This window comes from Marmota monax, unplaced genomic scaffold, assembly GCF_021218885.2.
Source record: "Marmota monax isolate L192 unplaced genomic scaffold, Marmota_monax_Labrador192_F-V1.1 WCK01_AAM20220418_F8-fsc00055, whole genome shotgun sequence".
Lineage (NCBI taxonomy): Eukaryota > Metazoa > Chordata > Mammalia > Rodentia > Sciuridae > Marmota > Marmota monax.
This window is the reverse complement of record NW_026695205.1, coordinates 10,220,216-10,240,862: the sequence shown is the minus strand read 5'-3', so window position 1 is coordinate 10,240,862 and position 20,647 is coordinate 10,220,216. Positions and strand designations below refer to the sequence as shown.

Sequence of the window (20,647 nt, the reverse complement as noted above, 5' to 3'; positions counted from 1 at the left end):
TATTTTGAAAATTCCATATTCTTATTCTTCTTCCCTACGTGGCATTCAAATAAAAATATGTAGCACATTTGACTTTTTTTTTTTTTTTTGTAATTTTAAGGATTTCTTTTAACATTGAATGTTTTGACTTCTCATGAACCCTGAAAGTTGCTTTTTAGGAGCCATTCCTCAGTTTCATGGTTTTGGGGCTACAGTAGCCTGCAAGAATCCTTTGGTTTGTACACTTGGCAGCATAACAAAAGACAGAGCTTCTTGTTTTGTAGTGTGTAGGAAATTGCCATTCCTGTGGTCTGTGCAAGATGTTGTAAAGATATGACCAGGAGTCTCAGGAGACAGACAAGCTTGGGGCTCTGGTCTTTTCTGCTTTTGCTTTTGCTCAGATGTTGGCCTGTTTTTCTGGTTTTGCTCCTTGGGATGGCATCTGATAATAGGAGAATTCGCCATTAGGTTGAAATAGCCAGAAACAGTTTTAATACAGGTGCATTTTAACTCTTGCTTTACAGATGGGACAGTTGCAGAGTGACAACTGTGCTCCCCGCCCACCCCAACACCACCACAAAAAAAGCAGCCTAGGTTTTCCTAAGACTAGGATTGTTTACCATTAATACGTTTGCTTTCTATGTTCTTGTATTTGCTTAGGAAAACAATGCTTTTTCTAGTGAATTGTTTTATTTTTTCTGCAAAATGCCAACATAGTGAATATTACTCCCCTTCCCACCCTTTTTTTGTCTGATAATATCTAACTCTGCTTCCTTGAGTATATTACCACTCAATAGGATTTTGAGAACTCAAACGATGGAACTCAGGCTAACTCCCTGTTCTAAGTCTTCTTTAGAGCATGGGAGATAAACAGAAGAATAGTTTGGAAAAATTTAAGTACTTAGATTTACACAGGCAAATTTTGTTCCATTTGAGCTGTATATGTTGAGATGTAAAGTCTTTCTTAAAAAGTATTAGGACTTCCCAAATTTATAACCTGGCATTTTTTGTTTTTGTTTTTGGTGCTGGGAATTGAACTCAGGGGCACTCAACCACTGAGCCACATCCCCAGCCCTATTTTGCATTTTATTTAGAGACAGAGTCTCACTGAGTTGCTTAGCACCTTGCTGTTGCTGAGGTTGGCTTTGAACTCGTGATCCTCTTGTCTCAGCCTCCCCAGCTGCTGGGATTACAGGCGTGCACCACCATGCCTGGCATAACTTGGGCATTTTAAGATGCAGAAAGAAGTCGCATCTGGGCTTGTTATTTAGGACATGGCTTCTCTTTCTCTTGGTCTCTGGCCTGTATCTGCTACGCTTCACTGTCCTGCTGAGAAGTGGGGCAGTTGTTGGGAAGACACCTGGAAGCACTCCTGGGCTTCTGCATCAAAACCTGGTGTAACCTCGTTAGCATTTCTGACTTGCCAGGTTGGGGGAGCAGTGTATGGATAAGGATTTGAATTTGCAGTCCATTTTTTCTGATTCTTCCTTCTTCCTCCCTTTAATTGGCTTTACATGCTTAACACTGTAAACTAGAGATTCAGAAATGTTAGAATGAAAGAAATGATGGGGTGTGGCAAAAGTAGAACAGTCAGTTAAAGGTTAGTGTTTTAATTTTCCTTGCCTTCCTTCACCTCCTAAATAACCAAGCCTGAACCAGCAGTGTGTTGTTTGTGATCTGTTTCTACACGAAAAAGCAAAGATATTAAGCTCCTGATTTATTCTCTGTGACCACCAGCTGCTAACTAAATATGTAACCTCCCCTCAGCTAGATTTTCTCATTTCTTATGATATGGGGCACTAAAAAGGTTGATAATTCCCTGACTTCCTTATGGCTTCTTTACCCACTTTATAAGGCTTATTTTATGTTGAGCTTTTTTTGGACTACTTTGCATTAGTTGTGTACCTTTTTCTTCAATTATAATCTCTAGCATGTAACATTTTACTGTTATTCCCCCCCCCACACACACACCCGTTGCTTTAGGTAAGGTTTAGGAGCTTAATGTAGTGTTTGTGGTCAGAGACTGGAACACTGAAAAATCTGTGTGACCACACACCTAATAGCAGAAATCAGTTGGGTTATTTTAAATAATTCCTTTTCCTAATTTCTTCCTTTCCTCTCCTTTTTTTTCCTTCTAGGTCTTTGTGGAATTCACTCTTTCTGATAAATTTGTGTAGGAGAGAGATATGATGCTATTCAAGAGGCAAGTTTCATTTTAAACAGGAAGTCACCCATTCATTCTGTGCCACTGTCTTTGTTTCTGATGAGTTTGCTGTGTCTGTATTCTGCCCTGGAAACCAGAAGTCTACCCACTACTCTGCATTTTGACCCAGTCAGTACCTTTGGTAGGCTGGAGTCTCTTTGGGTCCAAAGGGTTGGGAGTTTAGTACTTATGTTGTCCTTTGTTGATATATTCCATTTTCTGGACAAACCATGACTTACCATAAAGTTATGCTTTCTTACAACTCTAGTTCTTTAAAGAATTCTGGTCACTTTTTATAATGCTTCCATCTCTATCCTCCTGCTTTCCTTTACAGTCCTTTCCTGATTTCCACCTGGGCCACCCTTCCAATCATGCATGTCCTGACTTTAGTTGAATTATGATGAGACCATTAGAAACACATACTTTGTGGCTTATTTTAAATCTTCATTGTGGCTATAAATTATATTATTCTAAGACCCAATGGCCATGAAATCTCCCTACTCACTTTTTTCCCCCCCAAAATTTGGAAGATGGGGCTGAATACTATTTCTGATTCAACTGTTCCAATTTTTCCATTCCCATTTTAAAATGTAAGTGTTGCCTGAGCCTAACTATGCCAATAGGGTTACAGGATCTTTATTATTATTTTTTTGATTATTTTAAGACATCGATGGACATTTATTCATTTGTTTATATGCAGTGCTGAGAATCGAACCCAGTGTCTCACACATGCTAAGCAAGTGCTCTACCATTGAGCCACAACCCCAGCCTAAGATCTTTAGATTTGAGTCACCTGGCAGAGCTCTGAAAGTTTAGGACAAGAACATCTTTCTTAAATTCTTTTATAGGAATGGTGGGTTTAAATTCTGTCATTTCCTTTCCTCCACAAAGAAAGGATGGAATTAAGAATAATGTTGGTTAGCTGGGAATGGTGGTGCATACCTGTAATCCCATCTACTTGAGAGGCTGAAGCAGGAGGATCTCAAGTTGCCTCAGCAAATTAATTAAAAAAAAAAAAAGACTGGGGGGAGGCTGGGGTTGTAGCTCAGTGGTAGAGCGCTTGCCTAGCATGTGCGAGGTACTGAGTTCGATCCTTGGCACCACATAAAAATAAATAAAGATATTGTGTCCAACTACTACTACAACAACAACAAATTTAAAAAAATAATAAAAAGGACTGGGAACATAGGTTAGTTGGTGGAGTGCTTGCCTAACATGTGTGAGGCTCAATTTCATTCTCAGCATTATAAAAATGATGATGGCGGTTGGTTAAATAACACACGAAGAACTGTTAAACCCTGAGAAAGACTGATTTGGGAAACACGACTTATGTCTTCTGTTCTGAATTCCTGTACAAGAATACCTTATTGCCCTACAAGTGGTCAGCAGGGACTGCTTTAGATGAATCCTATTTAGCAACTTAAGATTTTATAACAGATGGTGGTTTGGCCACATAACATCCAGAAATCAGTGATATAGGAGTAGAGAATTTCTCTTACAATAGAGAACTAATCTTACATGAGAAGAGTTCAGTTTTTCAGGAAATTCTTTTCTGTTGGAACCATTGACATACTGTGTGAAAGAAACCATTTAAGTCTTCTATGCAAGTAAAGACATTTTACCACTACCACTACCCCGACAATGTTGAGGGCCACGGCCGAATCGGGATGACGCATGGCATTTTTGCCAGAAGTAGTGGTTGAGAGGTGACGCCAGCGAGCCATTAAGATGACGACTTTTGAGTTCTCGCAGAGTTCCCATTGAGTTCCAATTGAGCTCTTGCGGGGATTCCTGAAGAGTTCCCATTGGTTGGGGAGGTGCCAGAGGAGGGATTTTCTGGTTGGTGGTTCCTGGAGGAGCCGCGTGGCGTTCAGGAGCGTTCCCGGGGAGCGTGTGGAGTGTGCTGGTGGAGTTCAGAAATAAAGTTTGTTCCTGCTTGAGTGGCACGTGATTTGTGCCCAGTCAGACTGTGGCACGACAAATATGTATATCAAGTATTAAAACTGAGAACAGAAAGAACAGAAAATATTCAGGAAAAAGCAAAATGTTTGAAACACTACATGGTACTCCATTAACGTGTAGTATTTTTTTTAATAACAGTTAAAAATAAATTGAATTCAAATTTTTAAAAAATGAGATGTTTTTGGTTCTGCTTTGTAATCCAGTAAAGGATGGAAAAGTAAAGGCAGAAATCAGTAAAGAATGGAGAGGGGTGAGGCTGCATAGTTAGAACACACGTCACTCTTCACTCTTTATTGTTAGATTCCATAGAGGAGAAGGAAAGAGTGCCCAGGAAGGAAGTGTGGACCAGAATAAGGAGGGGAGACCAGGGCTTGTCCCGTTCTGCTCTGGGAGCTGTGAAATGGCTTAGTGTTCTTAGGTAGATTCTTACTAATAGAAATCCAAAGGGCATGGTTCAGACAGTCTCTTTTTGAAACTGTCCTCTCATTGGAAATGGTGACCTCATGCTCTCTTAGCTTTCTTTCACCCCTCTAGTAACTCCTTTGTTCTCCTAGGTTGGCCCACATTCAGTGACTCAGGAGGCTGAGGCATGAGGATCACAAGCTCAGACCAGCCTCAGTAATTTAGCAAGATCTTGTCTCAAAATAAAAGGTCTGGGGATGTAGCTTAGTGATTAAGTATTAAGTGCTCTGGGTTCAATTACCAGTAAGGGGCGGGGAGAAAGAAAAAAGAAAGATGTTGACATGGAAGGCTCAGTTGTAGACCTGCATTTCTTTTCATTCTACAACGTAGCATTCATACCCATCCCTGTGGCCTCCTTGTTCACTGATGCAACTGCCTGGATAGTCCTGTGTCCTGCATTCCACCAATAACATTTCAGTTGTGAGTCATTCCTCTGCCCTCTCCCTCAGAGGTTCCCAAGTCTGTGTCCTCTGCTGTCCTAGTCTAAATGATCATCTTCCTCTTGGAGCACAGTAGCAACCCTCATAACCTTCCTTTAATTTCTTTCTCACTGAAGCTCTGCTAGTACATTTGTAGAAAGTATAAACTTCATCGTGTTTTTCTCCTAATTAAAGTTATTTCCCGCTGCCTTTAGGCTAAGGAATATACTCCCCAGGCCTGCTGCTCCGCCCTCCCCTCCTCTGCCCCTGCCCCTCCTCTGCCCCTCCTCTGCCCCGTCTGCCCTGGAGCCCCTTAGGTCTTTGTTCACATTCTCATAGCTGCTGTGCTCCGACTCTCCATATCTCTTTGCCTAGCCTATTCCCATTTATTCTTCACATCTCTACACAAAGATGGTTTCTTGATGTGTGGTTTCTTTATAGCATTTATCATAATTTGTCATTGTATATTCTGTGATGAGACTTGAGAACTGAAGGGGATGGACCCCTCTGTTTTACTCACTGTTGTATTACCTGCACCTGGCGTAAGGTAGGCCGTTTATAAATAGTGGTTAAATATCCAGAACCTGTCCTTTCTGTGGACTCAAGGTATCCGTCACTGGTCCATGCGTAGGCATAGCATAATCTTTGTAGGCCTCAAAGGTCATTGTGATGTTTATCCTTTAATACAGGTTTAGGAGATTAGGTAGGCCAGCCAGGTCCTGGGCTGGAATTGAATTTGTTCAGATTGTCTGGGAAGCCCATTTTCCTGTTCTTATTTGTCCCCTGCCAGGAAGACAGGTGACTTGTAGGGATTTTGCTCTAGGTTAGTGAACATTCAAGCACCTACAGTGTACCAGGCTTTTGGCAGACTTTATTTGGCTACCCCTGCATTTATCTTTCTATGATAATGGAATTTAAAGTGATTTTAAATGTAGATTTGGTTTTCAATTTTTCTATTTCATATAGGTAATATGTATGTGTATTGAGTGTGTTTATTATTTTAAGACACTTTACAAATAAAATGAACACTTGATTTTTTTTTCACTTGACTGCAAATTAATGAGAATATATAATGATGCACGTTAAAGGTTCTCAAATTCTGTTGGGAAAAGGTTGCTGTCCCCTGTTCTTCTTCCTCCTGATTGTATTATCATGCAGTACTACTGATAGTAGCATGACAGTGTTTAATGGTTACAATTTTATGTAGAATACTTCCTAGGTGTGTGACTGATAAGATATAGCAAACGTGATTTACAAAAAAAAAAAAAAAAGAAAGAAATTCATCAGTTCTTCAAATGTTTCACAAACATAATGCAACTGACTTCTACCCTGGGTTGCAGGTGAGAGCCTCTGCAAGTTGTTAAATGTCGATTTGTGCTGAATTGCTTCCTTTCTTGTAGGCCTTGTGCCCCATGACCTACCCTTGCAACCCAGACAAATGTACGTGGTTTCCACAAGAGCTTGAGGAATACTTTAAAGATGAGAAGAGATGCGACAGAGCAGGGGAGGAATGCAATTCATAGAGAGGGAATTGCAGCGTTTGGGAGGGAACAGGTTAGATGTTGATGGGCCAGGTGAGTCTGAGACTGACCAGAAGGCTGAGCAGCAGGCAGGCTGATCCATCAAGAGTGGTGGAGAGTGCTGATTAGTGGGGACTGGAAATGCAGGACTTGGATTCTGAGTTGGCAAAGTGGTTTGTACAGAAAGCATATTGTAAACTTGGAGTATTGGAAATACAGCTTCTGTTGGACTGAAGATAGGATGTGGCAGGTGACAAAGATGCCATGAGTTTGACTCCAGTTGGTTTTATATATTTTTTAAAGATTTTATAACTGATAAGTAGGATTTTTTGTTTACTTTCTGTTTTCTTTTAGCTTTACAACTAGTCTGTTCATGTAGAAAATAAGCCCGCCCCCCCCTTCCTATTAGTGAGCATGCTTCCAGGCTCTTGGCAGTGAGGTTTTATAGTCACTGTGCCAGCATCATCAGCCAGAAGCACTTGAAGGCACACACAGTGCCAGGAAAGTGACTAAAGGGACAGTCAGCATTGACAGTAGGGTTTCATAGGACCTGACCCTTGCCTCCTGTAAAGGTGAAGATCAAGGCATATCGCAAATCATTGTTTCTTCTCTTCTCTTTTGAAATGATTTTAACTTGGGCTTCTATGAACCTTTGACCTTTCTTCCCTTTTCACTGAGAGTTTCCTTTGCATGGTCTTTTAGCAGTCCCACCCCCTCCTCTGACTTTTCCCCCCAGTCCCTTTTTTTCCAGCCTTTGCTTTCTAACACTCCCTGAAATTAATTGTGCTAAATTCAGCTTCTATTTCAAGCAGTCCTCAACCAAAGGCATTTATTGAGTGTCCATATGTACTTGCTACTGTGCTGTGTTGCTCCAATAAAAAAGGAACAAATGGCACTCACATCTATGAAGTACGTTTTAAAATCCAGGTAACAGTATGCAAATCAAAATGTCCAAGGCATTCACAGAAATAGTTTCTTGTCGTTCTGTCCCATCACCTCTCCCCTCAAACGAAATGTTTTAAATGCCTTAACATTACATCCCCACGGAGGAGGGGTGACATGCTTTGTCTTCATTTTGGTTGGGTTTAGATGAAGAAATATAAGATACAGAGTTCTGCAGAAATCCATTTTGTAGACAAGTCTTAACTTGAAGTAAATATAAAGTATTTGGTAATGCTCTATCATCAGTTGTTAAATGCCTGAGAATGACTGAGTATGGAAAAATAGCATAAGAACTATAGTGTGCAAGTTTAAAATAAGGCATCAGTGAGAAAATAACCTAGTTTATATTTATAGGATAATGGATTTCAAGCAGTTATTGAAGAGAATTCAAAAGTCATTGTCATTTATTATTTGAAGGTTGATATACTGTTCACTAGAAGACTAGTTCTGGATTTTAAGAGAAAGTTCATGGAAACAAAGTATGTTTCTGTCCTTGTCTGAAATGAACTCTGTGTGCTGTATGTAAAATTGACCATGGTGTTTGAATCATTTCTTTACCAAAAGGAAAATCCAGAAATGGGGTGATTAAGGGCCAGAGAGTTAAAGACTTTCAAGCTGAATCTTTTGAGGACTTGCCATGTTTAAGCATTCATTCAACCAGTATTCACCAAGGAGCAGCTGTGTTCTAGGTCCTGTGCTGCTGTGCTGAACACAGAACGATGCCTCTTTCCAAGCAAATGCTGGCTTCGCGTGCACCATGTCTCAGCTTTTTTTCCTATTGCTTTCATAGGAAAAACGAAAGAACAGGACATGCAGAGCAAGCAAAACCTTGAAATCGTATATCATCTCAGGTTTTAAAACTTGAAGAGGTAGAAGAGATGCAGTTGTTTACTTACATTTAGAGGCAGGAGGCATTGGGGTTTAGAATGGGTTCTTGAGCCAACTGCCTGGGCTTAAGTCCTTGCGCCTTGGTCCTCTGGATCTGTTTTCTGTAAATTGTTTGTTGTTAGTATGCAAAGTGCTTGGAACAGCTGTGGGACCAGACAAGGGCCCAATAAATGGTATTTATCAAGTTGAAGAATGCTGGAACTTCTTACAGACTTAAAGTTGAACAAATGAAGGTTATTAGGAGAGCCCCACAGTTAACCAGCATGTCATTAGGCAAATTCACTAGCAAGTTAGAGCTCCAATTTAGTGAAGATGGACGTGCCTCCAACAGCATGTAAATGTTCATCCTTGTGGAATACTAGGATGTCATTGTGCTGCTTGAGATTGTTTTTGGAGGAAGCTTTGGGAGAGTTGTTTGACTAACAAAAAGTTGGTCTGCTGAAAGTGAAAGAACATTCTGGGAGTCAGAAAGAATGAGGAACTTTCAAGGTAGGAAAGGGAAGCAGAGAAGGGGTGTTAGGCAAGTTTGTGTCTAGAGCAGTGTTCTCAGCCAATAGTGGTTTTGCCCCTGGAGATTTGGCACTATCTGGAGATATTTTTTGCTTTTTGAAACAGGGTCTCACTATGATGCCAGGCTGATGGTGATCCTTCTAGCTTATCCTCATAAGTCACTGAGACTAACAGTGCCCAGCTTTGGGGACAATTTTTGATTGTTGCCCTTGTGGAGAAGAAAGGTACTACTGGCATCTAAGGCTGTGCCACTTCTTAGCACCATGTAGCAACCAAGTAGCAGAAACCTGCATTTATAATATTATCTCTACCCCAACATTCCCCAACAATCAGATATAAGTACAGATTTAGTTCAGGGTCATCTAGCTCATCATCACGCACACAAACGTCTCCTCTAGCCAGCCGCCCTGCTCCTTGCCTTTCACCTTTATAAAGAAGCCATCCTCCTCTAAGCTGCCCTGCTGCAGGGGGAACAGGTGAGAACATATGCTGATATTAGAGATAGCAGCAGATGACAACAGCAATCTTCTCTACTCCTGCCTCTTGCAGCCCTCCCCACCCCACTCCGCCCGCCCCTTTTATTTTTGGGTGTTGGACATTGAAGCCAAGAGTATTCTACATCTGAGATACAGCCCCAGCCGTTTTTTAAATTTTTATTTGGATACAGGGTCTTGCTAAATTGCTGAGACTGACCTAGAACTTGGATTTTCCTGCTTCAGCCTCCCCAGTTACTGGGATTACGGGTATACACCTCTGTGCCCTGCTTTAGGTGCTCTTTGTGTATCGGGCAAGGTAACTGATGAATAAAACAGTGAAAAAGGAAACCAAGCCTAAAGAAAAGGGATCTCAGTTTTCAACTGTGCAGGTTTAAGAGAGTTGTGATATGGTGGGAATGATGGATAGAAGTGACGATTTCCAGTGAAATGGAGGGTTGTCGAGAGTGTGGCCTCCTTCTGGAGTAAGTCACTGAATGAAGAGTTGTGTGCTCAGGAGTAGCACAGTGGTCTCTCTTCTACCCTGTAGAGCCCAGCTGTTTTCCTGGCAGTGCCTACCTCCTGGGTGGCCCCAGCCTTACGCCTGCAGCCCTCTAGCTGTCTTCACTATGCTAGCATTTTAATTTGTCCCTGAGACTGTTCACATTCATCTCTTCCCTTTGTTGTGGTTGCTGTTTTCACACTTGCCCCTCTGATCTATTCATTTTGTTAGTCAAGTAAACTACAAAAAAAAATTATTTTTGTTATGTCTTGCTTAAAACCACATGGCTGTAAGGATAGAATTTAAATTTTAAGTTGATTTAAGTTGAAGTTGGAACTTTACATGAGGAACTGGGTAATGTGGTGCTTGCCTGGCTTTCTGAATTTGTTCCTACTGCTGACTTGCTTGTCTTGTCACTCAGATTGTATACTGCCATTTGCTGTTCCCCGCACTTGTCCTGTGTGTCACATCTCTTTCCTTCCCATGTCCTGCTTTTCAAATGCCTCCCTACCTCATGTTCTTGGTCTCACTTGTTTCTGCTTCTTTGGAAAGTGCGTCCTGACTTTCTTGTCTGACACAGATGTTGAGCCTCTTTGCGCTTTAGCCTCCTAGCAAATGGGAATGGTTTTTACATTTTTAAGGCACTGTTAAAAAAAGAAGGGCAAGGTGAATATGTGGCAGTATGAAGTTTACTGGAATCCAAAAGAGTACCTTTCTCATCTGGTGACATGGGACTAGATTACTCTTTGTGGGTGGGGTTGTTTTAGGGTCCTGTGTCTGTCTTTTGTGTTTCAAAGTTGGACTGAAGACCTGTGTTCAGATGGCTGGTTGTACCACATGGTAGAAGATAAAAACATGCTGGTTTCTGGAGTTTGTGATAGTGACAAGTTGAAGTAGTCTTTCACGTGTTGTGTTCTTGTGACACATGTTGTGAAGGAGAGGGCTCCCTGCTCTGGGTATCCTGGCCTTTGGGGTAGACAGTAGTAGCACACACTTGAATTTTGGCTGGCCCGTGCACCGGCTATGGAGTCTCCCATATAAGCTGTCAGTGAGCTACTCATAAGGACCTTGCCAGAGTACTTCATTCTCTAACTGCTCTATTTTGTGTTTATGGAACAATTTCTCTTCCACTATTTTTATTTCCTTAATTAATGATTTCAACTTTCTATCTGCTCTAAATGATGTTCATCTTAAAGCCAATGTCCAAATTTGTAACAGATGATGGTGTTTTTTGTATTAACTGAAAGTTGGTTGGGTGTTTCTAATCTGGACAACCGTGGAGTGTTCAAGGCAGTGCCTTGACCTCACAAATGGGTCAGTTGCGTTCGTGGTGGTAGACTGGAGGAGGAAGCCGTCTTTCTGGCTCCCCTGTGTGGCTCCTAGACAGGCTCTGCTGCATCTCCTGCTGTCCTGACTCTGCATTTTCACCTGAATTGTCATGTTGAACTTGGCACTCTTTCCACTGCTACTTGACAGAATAATAATGATCAAGTCTTAAAATCCATTTCTACATTATTTTTCAGTAATTTGAAAATATGCCACTCTACTCACTCTGCCCTTCCCCCTGTGAATGGTCTAAGAAGCTTTTTAAAAACTGCTCTTTGTAACTGAGACTAGATCCATTTTTAATATACATGGTCTTTGCCTCTCCATCTTCTGATCTTGAGGCATGGTATACAGTTAAGTCATCATGTGGTTAAAAAGTTACCCTGCTACCTGAAACAAATTATTAGTGGAGACTCAGGAGTAAGGGCAGCATTTTGAAAGTTCATCCAGTTAGTCTTTGCATTTGTGTAAAATGAGGCTGAAACTCAGACCAAAGAGAGAGATGGTCAGTATCATTTCTAAATAACTTGACTTTGTATTTGAAATATCTTCCTCTGTATTTTCCTGTTTCCCCTTAATTACAGAACTTTTTTGTATCATATCAGGTTCTTGTATTTAACATCAGTATCATCATTCCTGCCTAAATAATTCTTACTTATTTTCAACCTTTCCTGTAATTTTTCCCTGTTGAATTTAGTTTTAGGATCCTTTCTGGTTTATCTTAGATCTTTATTATCTAAAGCAGAAAAACTTCTTATTGTAATGAGGTAATAAAAATGACTTCACAGCATTACATCCCCTTAGTTAACTTTTTTGTTAAGTAAGTAAAAGTATTTGTTCAGGAACAGGGGTAATCCCAGCAACTCATGAGGCTGAGGCAGGAGGATTGCAAGTTTGAGGCCAGTCTCAGCAATTTAATGAGGCCGGAAGCAACATAGTGAAACCCAGTCTCAAAATAAAAAAATAAAAAGTGCCAGAGATGTGCCTCAGTGGTAAGGCTCCCCAAGGTTCAATCCCCAGTACTTTAAAAAAAAAAAAAAATGGCCAGATTAAAATTTTTTTTAATATTTTATTTTTTAGTTGTAGTTGGACACAATACCTTTATTTTATTTACTCTCTTTATGTGTGCTGAGGATCGAACCCAGGGCCTTGCACTTGCTAGGCGAGCGCTCTACCGCTGAGCCACAACCCCAGCCTTCAGATAAAAATTTTTAATCAATAAAAAGAAATTTACAAAACCTTTTTTTGTGTCTCTCTAAAAAATAGAAACAAAAAAGATAAAAGTGTATATGGTGAATATTAACCATTTGGTGTGGCCTACAAGTTCTTTTTTTATGAACACAATATATGTATAGTTGTAGCTACAAATGGAATAAGTATCCAGCATATTCCAAGCACTGTCAAATAAAATATAGGGACTATTTGCATTTTAATGATAAGTACCATGAAGAATGATTTTTGAAAAATTATAGGCTAGAAACGTTGGTACAGATCTGCAAGTATATGACTAAATTGATATGCAAGAATTAAAAGAATAGTTGAAACTAAAATCTACAACTTAATAACTGATTATGCACTAAAAATAGGACCAGATTTTGGAAATTCTGACTTGTACATAACAAGCATGTATAATAGAACTTTTGCAGAGTTGACAAACATCATGTGGCAGTCACATTTATTAGCAGGAAACGGAAATAAATAACCCATAGTAAACTCTGGTAACTTCTAAGGTTTGAACACAAAATCAATCACTCTTGATAACTTGCATATTTGCTGTTGATAGGTTGCTTTCTGCCTCAGGTTATTGAAAATGACTTAAACACAAAGGAATTATTTGGCTCCTATGATTGAGAGATCTGATGCTTCAGAGCAATAGGACTGGACTGTCTTGACTCTGCTCTTGGTTGTTTTCCTCGTGGTTGCAAGATAACTGCCAGCAGCAGTCAGGAAACAAGCTTCCTCATTCATGTTGAGAGAAAGGAGAGCAAGCAAGTGCACGGTGCAGTTTTAAAACGAGGGGCGCTATCCCAGAAAAGTGGCAGGGGCTCTTTTCTTGCCTAGATAGTTACTCCTGAACCAGGCCCTTCCCTTGAGCTGAGGTCATTTTCTTCATGCCCTTGTTCTTACTCAGGAAGAGTTGGAGTGGCAGCCAACATGTCCTGCTGGGTTGTGGCAACAGAACTAACATTTTTGGATCAGTTCTCTAACATTGCTAGTGGCACAAAGACTGCATTAGCAATTTCTGCCATAATAAAGAAGTGGGCTAAGTGTGGACCCTAAAGAACACTGACACTTAACAGAGGTGGAGAAGTAGGAGCCTGTGAATCTGTTTTGTGTTTATTCTGCGGCTGCTGCTGCTTTTAGATAATAGTGATCACCCAGGATTCGTTTCTTTTGCATTTCTTTTTCCAAGAGTAGAGTAAATGCTGGCAGCACATTAAACTTAAAAATCAAGAGTTGTATTTATTTATTCCTTAAGTTAAAAAGGCTCCTTAAATATTTAGATAAAACTGAACCTGTGATACAACCATTTCCTAATTTAAGAAAACAAATGTACACTTTTTCTATTTCCTACTTTGTATGTAAAACCAAGAATCTGACCTTTGAGAGATTTTCATCATTATTTCTTATCATAAAACAGATTACAAGATAACTCAGGGAATAAGTAAGTAAACACTTCCTTTGAATTTTTTGGGGGGGTCTTTTTGTTTCGTTCTATTTTTTTTTGTATGTCTGGTCTTCAGTTTCACTGAATGTCTATCACAGTGTTGGTGATTACAGTGTCAGGGCCTTGTGCATGCTGGGGTAAGTGTTCTACCACTAAGCTATACCCTTCCTTCAAGTATGTATGTACACACACACACACACTCTCACACACTCCCCCACCCCCTGTAATACTGGGGATTGAACCCAGGGATGCTCTACCACTGAGCTACATCCCCACCTCTGGCCTTGAATTTACAATCCTCCTGCCTCAGCCTCCTGAGTTGCTAGAATTACAGATGTGCACCACCTGCCAAATATAATTTCAAAAGTATATTCTCCAAGTGTAACACCAAAAGCATTTAGCTGTCTACTTAATTGTGAGCTTCAGAAAACTATTCATTTGGGTTGAATTAATCAATTTTAATCAATTGATTTTAACAAAATGAAATATGCCATATTTGATTTATCTAGTGTTTTTTGGTTTTTTTTTTTTTTTTGCTCTTAAATTTGTGTGTCTTTGGTCATTTTAATGTCACTAGCTGAGCTGTTCTTTGAAATGTTTGCTGCCCATTAGAAATATGAAAAGAAAAGAAAAATGGAAGAAGTTTGTAATTGAAGTTAAAGGAAGAACGAAAGGTGTGTTTTGTAATCCATAAAGGCTGTATCTCATGAGTTAGACACTAAAGTGTGTCCTTGCATGTTTTAAGGAATTCTTAGAATTAGTGAAGGGTGTTAAAATCTATGACTCAGACTTCATACTCACCCCTTCATGTGTTTATTGTCTTGCTGCCCTGTGAATGAAGGCTGGCCTCAGTGATTGGACATGGGTTGTGAATGGAGGTGGATTGAGGTCCTACGTGAACAGACGCTTGGAGAGGATGTGCTGACCACTGCTAATCTCTGCACATCTTTTACTCAGAGAGGGGTACTAGCCCGAGACTCCATTCAGGAGGCTAGTGAATTCTTTGCATTTTATTTTGTTTGCATTCTCAGTTCCCCTGAGAAATTGGCTAAACATTGTTCTTCTCTGGGGTCAGACACTGCAAACCAGTAATTCTCACACTTGAATGTGCATTTAGGGTTTTTAAAACACAGATTTCGGGAACCTTTATCTTCAGGGTTTCTTCATTATATCCAGGGGAGGGCTGGAATTTGTGTTTCTAGTAAGTCTCTGAGTCGATGGTGCTGCTACTGACCCTGGCACTGCCTTTTGAGAATCACTGTCAATGAAGCATCTAATTAAAAAAAAATTTTTTTTAAATAAAACCAAGGAATAGTCATATCAAGGTTACATAAGAAACAAATATACTGTATTTACTACTATCTAGAGCAGACTTCATATTATTTCTCCCTCTCCAGATGTTGCTTATTAAATTAAGTGACCCTTGGGGAGTACTTGCTTAAAGCTTTGTTTCTTTAGTCAGAATTATTACTAAATTTGATGACTGGCATCTTGTAACTTTTTACAGATCTATTACTTACTGCAGCTAGGCCGAAAGACTCTTTTGGACTAGCAGAAAATGCTTTGCTTTATTTTGCTTGATATTTCTAGCAAAGAATTTTTTCTGTGCATTGTATTTGTTCTTTACTAAGAGACCATGATTGTTACTTTGCTCAGGGAGTGTTGAAACTTCTTAAACCAAACAGTGCCCTTCTCAGCTGTGCTGTCCCTGTGGGAACTCAGTGGGGACTAGCAGGATTATTGTTTTAAGAACCACACCTGGCTTATTTGCATCCAATTTAAGTTGGGGGGAATTTCAAAAAGGAGACAGCCAGAAAGAGCTTGTCCCTTTGCACCATATATTGGGAGGGAGGTGGGATTTCCTTATTCATTACAGGGCTTCTCTGAGGTAGTGGATATGTAGTAGAGTGTAAATTTGTGTTGTGTATATAAATGTTTCAGTGTCTTGCTCCCCTTTTCTTAAATTGTTATTTTGTTTTGCTTGTGTTTTAAACTTTAAAGCTTTTTTGTTTTTATTGTTATAAAGAACTTGAAGTACATAAGAACTTAAACTACAAAAAACAGATCAGAATTTTTCAAGAGAGAAAATTTTTAATTTGTATTATAATAAAATTTTAGAAACTTTTGACCACTATAAGAGACTTACAGCAGATTTTTATGTTGATCCCTGCTTTCCAGTATTATAACCCACTGTAATCCCCTTCTCACAAAAATTCCTTTTTAAGAAGTTTATTCTCACTAAACAACCTAAAAGTTCCATTAAATTTTACACTTAGAAAAATTAGGAAGCTACGTACTTTTTTAGTTTCTAGCTACACAGCATTCTCATGCCTAAATAGGACAGTGCTGTAGGAGAAAACTTTGAAAAACATTTCTAATCTAACTCAACATTATAGAAGAACATAATTAATTTTCAGTTTTTGTGATTCAAGTTTGAGGCACTTATCACATGAAAAAAGTTTCGCTCAGTTTAGCGCAGCCCAGTCCCTTTGCCTTCAATTCTCTCCCTCTAGTAGATGTCAGCAGTCATTTTAGCCATCTGGACCTTAGCACCACTATCCACAAAAGGGGAATAATATCACCCAACTCATGGAGATTTTGTAAGAAGCAAATGAAATGGCACATGTGAAAATATCCTAAAAATATACACACAGGTCTCAAATATATAAAACTGCGTGGGATTTTTGTGTGTGGGGGGTGGGGGGTGGTGTCAGATTGCTGCTTGTTCAAGTATGGCCTAGTGAGAAGGTAATTAAAGCAGCTACATCTAATGTTAAGACTCTTGCCTCAGTAAATTTGATTGAATGTTCTGGGGGAAAAACAAAAGAGAATTTGAACTATTTACACATTTGATTTTGTTTACATCATTGAACCTACCTGTTAGCTCTGAGTTTCATGAAAGTAGGAGATGACCTAATGAATAGGGAAAAAAGGCCTGGACTGGTTGTATGACTACTGAGTTTGGTTATGTAAGATTTAGATGGTTTCCCCTAACTAGTTTTACCACTCAGACAGTTATACTAATTTTATACTAGTTATTCTAATGATACTAATTCAAAAGTAGATATATAGTACAGGTGTATGGCACCGGTACTGGAGTACAGGTGTAGAGCCAGTGCATGTGCCAGTTGCTGTGTTGGTGGAGGCTGTTGAGCTGGTCAGGGTTCTGAGACTTCCTGATAAGGGTTTGAAGGTGACTTTCTACATCAGTGTTTGCGGAGTGTTGACCTTTCCCTTCTTCTAAGCAGAAACTGTAATCCTGTATTTTTTTCCCAGAATACTTTACAATGATAGCATTAGTCTATCTATACCTGTCATATTATATGTATATAAAGCCAATTAAAGTAGGTTCTTATAAATTTGGGAGAGAGACTGCTAGGATTAGAAGTTAGTTTGTCTGTTATTAGTAAAATGTGTCCTTTAAAGAATAGTGCCCATACAAGAAGCACCATTTACTCCGTGTGCCTTTAGCAAGGGCCAGCACTGGTGTCTCTGCTCTGTGAGGATGGAGTGGGCCCAGGACAGGTGCCTCTTAAGGGAGCCGAGTGTCTCTTTGGGTCCTCAGTGTTCCCCCTGTGCATAGTTGCCCCCCCTTAAAGTGAGAGGTCATTTTATGCGGCTTACTCAGTTCTGCCTTTGTTCTCTTTGTATTCATAGACTGGAAAAGTAAGGAAGAGCTTTCCTTCCTTTTTATTACCAAACTACTTTCAGTTTTCAATGAATCAGTTCAAAGAAAGAATGTAGTCTTTCTGTTCCTCATAAATATTTTCTGCTAAATAAAGCTATTAATTTGGTAGCTACTGATAAATCCAGGTGCTGATAATGATGATTGCCTTTTAGTTTGTGGAATGACTATTAAAATGACTTATCAAGTTTTTCTTTTCATTTTTATCTCTGAAATTTGTTTGCTATTTGCTGTTATGATGGAGTGGTGCTTGGGATGCCTATGGCTTAGTCAACAATGGAAAAGGGTCTGGGGGTTGGTCCCTACTAGACTAAATTCAAAGCCCATTACTGAACTGTGAACCTTTTGGGTTTTGGAATTAAAGTTTGTCCAGTGTTAAATCCAGTTCGTTATGAAATCATTTCTTCTCTCAATTCACTTGTGAAAAAACCTGAACATTTTAGAAATAGTCATGAGGTAGTGCTGAGAAACTATTTTTCTGTAATGATTTTAACTAGAGGAATTATTAGTTGTTTTTATAATGTTATTTAAGATTAAGTTTTAACTCCCCTTTAAAAATCCTTATAAGTGCCTATGTATTACAAAGATGTTTAAACTAGAATAAATTAACCTGAACAGGTCCAAAAGGAAATTTAGTGTGACTCATCTCTTGGCTCTGTGTTTTTACCTTTTTTTTTTTTTTTCTTCTTGGTAGCGGGGATTGAACTCAAGGGCACTCAACCACTGAGCCACATCCCCAGATCTATTTTGTATTTTATTTAGAGACAGGGTCTCATTGAGTTGCTTAGAGCCTTGCTGTTGCTTAGGCTGGCTTTGAACTCACAATCTTCCTGCCTCAGTCTCCCAAGCTGCTGGGATTACAGGCATGTGCCACTGTGCCTGACTTGTTATTACTTTTTGTAGTTGATCACCAATATTATTTTCCTAAAACATTTTTTAAAATGGATCTTTCAAAATTAGCTGAGATATATTTAGTGAAAAATTTAGATATTGCAGCAAAAAATATCGTTCAGAAATTAATACAACATTTCAACTGTCTAACTGGCTCTGGGATAAATAAAGGCTTATTAATGAAAACTAGCAATGCAAGTATAAAGAAAATCCCATTTCCCTTATTAGTAAAATGCTTAAGTTTGCCAAACTCAGGAGACTTTTTACCTTCAAACCAGACTTGACCCCCATATTTCCCCATGCCTTGCCATGCTCCATTGAATTACCACTGCCACCTGGCTGGTGGGCGCTCCCAGGAAATAGGCAGTGTGACACTGAAAATATATCTTTTAATAGCTCATGTCACTTAAGTGTTTTATTCCTGGTTTCAGTTTAGTACAGGGGGAAAAATCAAATCAAACTCATTTTCTAATATAGTCTTAAATCTGGGAGATTTTATTTAAAATTAACTGAGTTTCTAAGATATTTAATAGAATTTGGGGGTATAATAGTTTCTGAGCTTTGTTTCTTTCTTCAGATAACAAATGTGATGACATCAACTATGAAAAGTTGTTCCAGGCCCAGTGCTTAGATCTGAGTCAATGTGTGGACTCTTCTGTAGCTCTCGTGCTGTCTGTGAGCACTGTGCACGTTGTTGCAGGTGCACTCTGATAATAGAGCGCTCATCCCCCTTTCTTATATATAAAATATTTGACCATACCTTACCGGCCATGTTTTTAGGGGGTGATAGAGGCTCTGTTCCTCTAGGAGGCCTTAGAATATCTCCTGATCCGAGCGAGCGTCTTCACTAGGAGATTTTGTGGTGGCCTTGGCATGTTTTTGGAGGAGACGGTTTTGAGGGAGAAGCATGCCAACCGCCATGCACCAGAGCGTGTCACTCAGAGGTCTTGGGTTTTGGGATCCGTGGATCCATCCTCCTGCAGTCCTTCCTGCACCCTCCGTCATTATGGCCTAACGTCCTCACTCCATGGGTGCGTCCTTCCCCAAGCGGAGGGGCCCATGGAGGAGCGAACCCTTATGGCAAGGGCAGAAGATGGTTGGTCAGAGCTGTTACTTATACTTTTATATAAGAAAGAGAGATCTGTGGGGATGTAAACTTAAGAAATAAGCCTGTGAGAAGGGTAGAACATCCTTTTAAATGTTGGCAGCGCGGTCTTTCTTCCATCTCCAGACGATGATAGTGGACCTGTATGGGCTTAGAGGCCAAAATATTAATCTGTTCTTTAATAAATTGTACCAGCCTGTTTATAATGCAGGGTCCTATGGACACCATTAAAAGTAAACCCAACAAAGGGCCTAATAAGGGAAGAAGGTAGGGTAAAAATCCATTAAGCCCAGTCCAGAGGGGATTTTCAAATAGTTCCCTTCTTCTCTTTTCTAGATCTTCTTGAAGCTGCTTAATTTTAGTGCGTACTATGCCTGATTTATTGGCATAAAAGCAGCATCTTTCCCCTAAGGCCAAGCAAATACTTCCCTGGTTAGCTGTCAGCAAATCTAAGCCTCGTCTGTTTTGAAGGACCACTTTTGCCAGGGAGTCTATTTGGTCCTGTAAATCTTTAATAGTTCCTGATAGAGTTTGTACATCATCTATAAGTTGTTGAGATAGGCGACGGTAAGAGTGTATAGCCGTGCCTAAGCCAGCTGTACCTGTGCCCACAGCAGCTGTTATTCCAAGGCTGGCAAGGAGTGGTAAGGCCTGTATTGCCCGCCTGTGTCTTTTGACTAAGGTGTCTAGGCTAGGAATGGGTAGAGGTTCATCTCCTGGGACAATAGTTATATCAGGGAGTAATAAGGCAAGAACACAGCCACCGGTCCAATTCGCTGGAAGCCTGGGGAAGGCTGAGTTTCCTCCACACATAAAAACTGTGCCATTTTGGGGGACAAAGAGATGGGGTGGGTGAGGAATAATTTTTTACTGTTGAGCAATTTCCAAAGGAAGTAACTCCAACCTCAAGATCATAGGTATTATTCTGCATCGCACCTAAAAGACATGATGTAAAAGTGCCTATAGGCTGTACTTTAAAAGGAAATCCGGGTTGGCATGTATTATCATTGTCTATGATAGAATTAATAGGAACTGCCATAGGCATGATTGCCCCTGTTGTCATGCAGAGCCAGCAATCACCAGCAAGGGTGGGGTTGGAATTATTAAGCAAG

At 39.9% G+C, this 20,647-nt stretch overlaps 1 protein-coding gene across 4 annotated transcripts in view; it reads left to right on the top strand.

Moving 5' to 3' along the window:
* Pou2f1 (POU class 2 homeobox 1) overlaps window positions 1-20,647 on the top strand; it is a 151,836-nt gene that overhangs the window by 41,582 nt on the left and 89,607 nt on the right. The window lies entirely within an intron of this gene.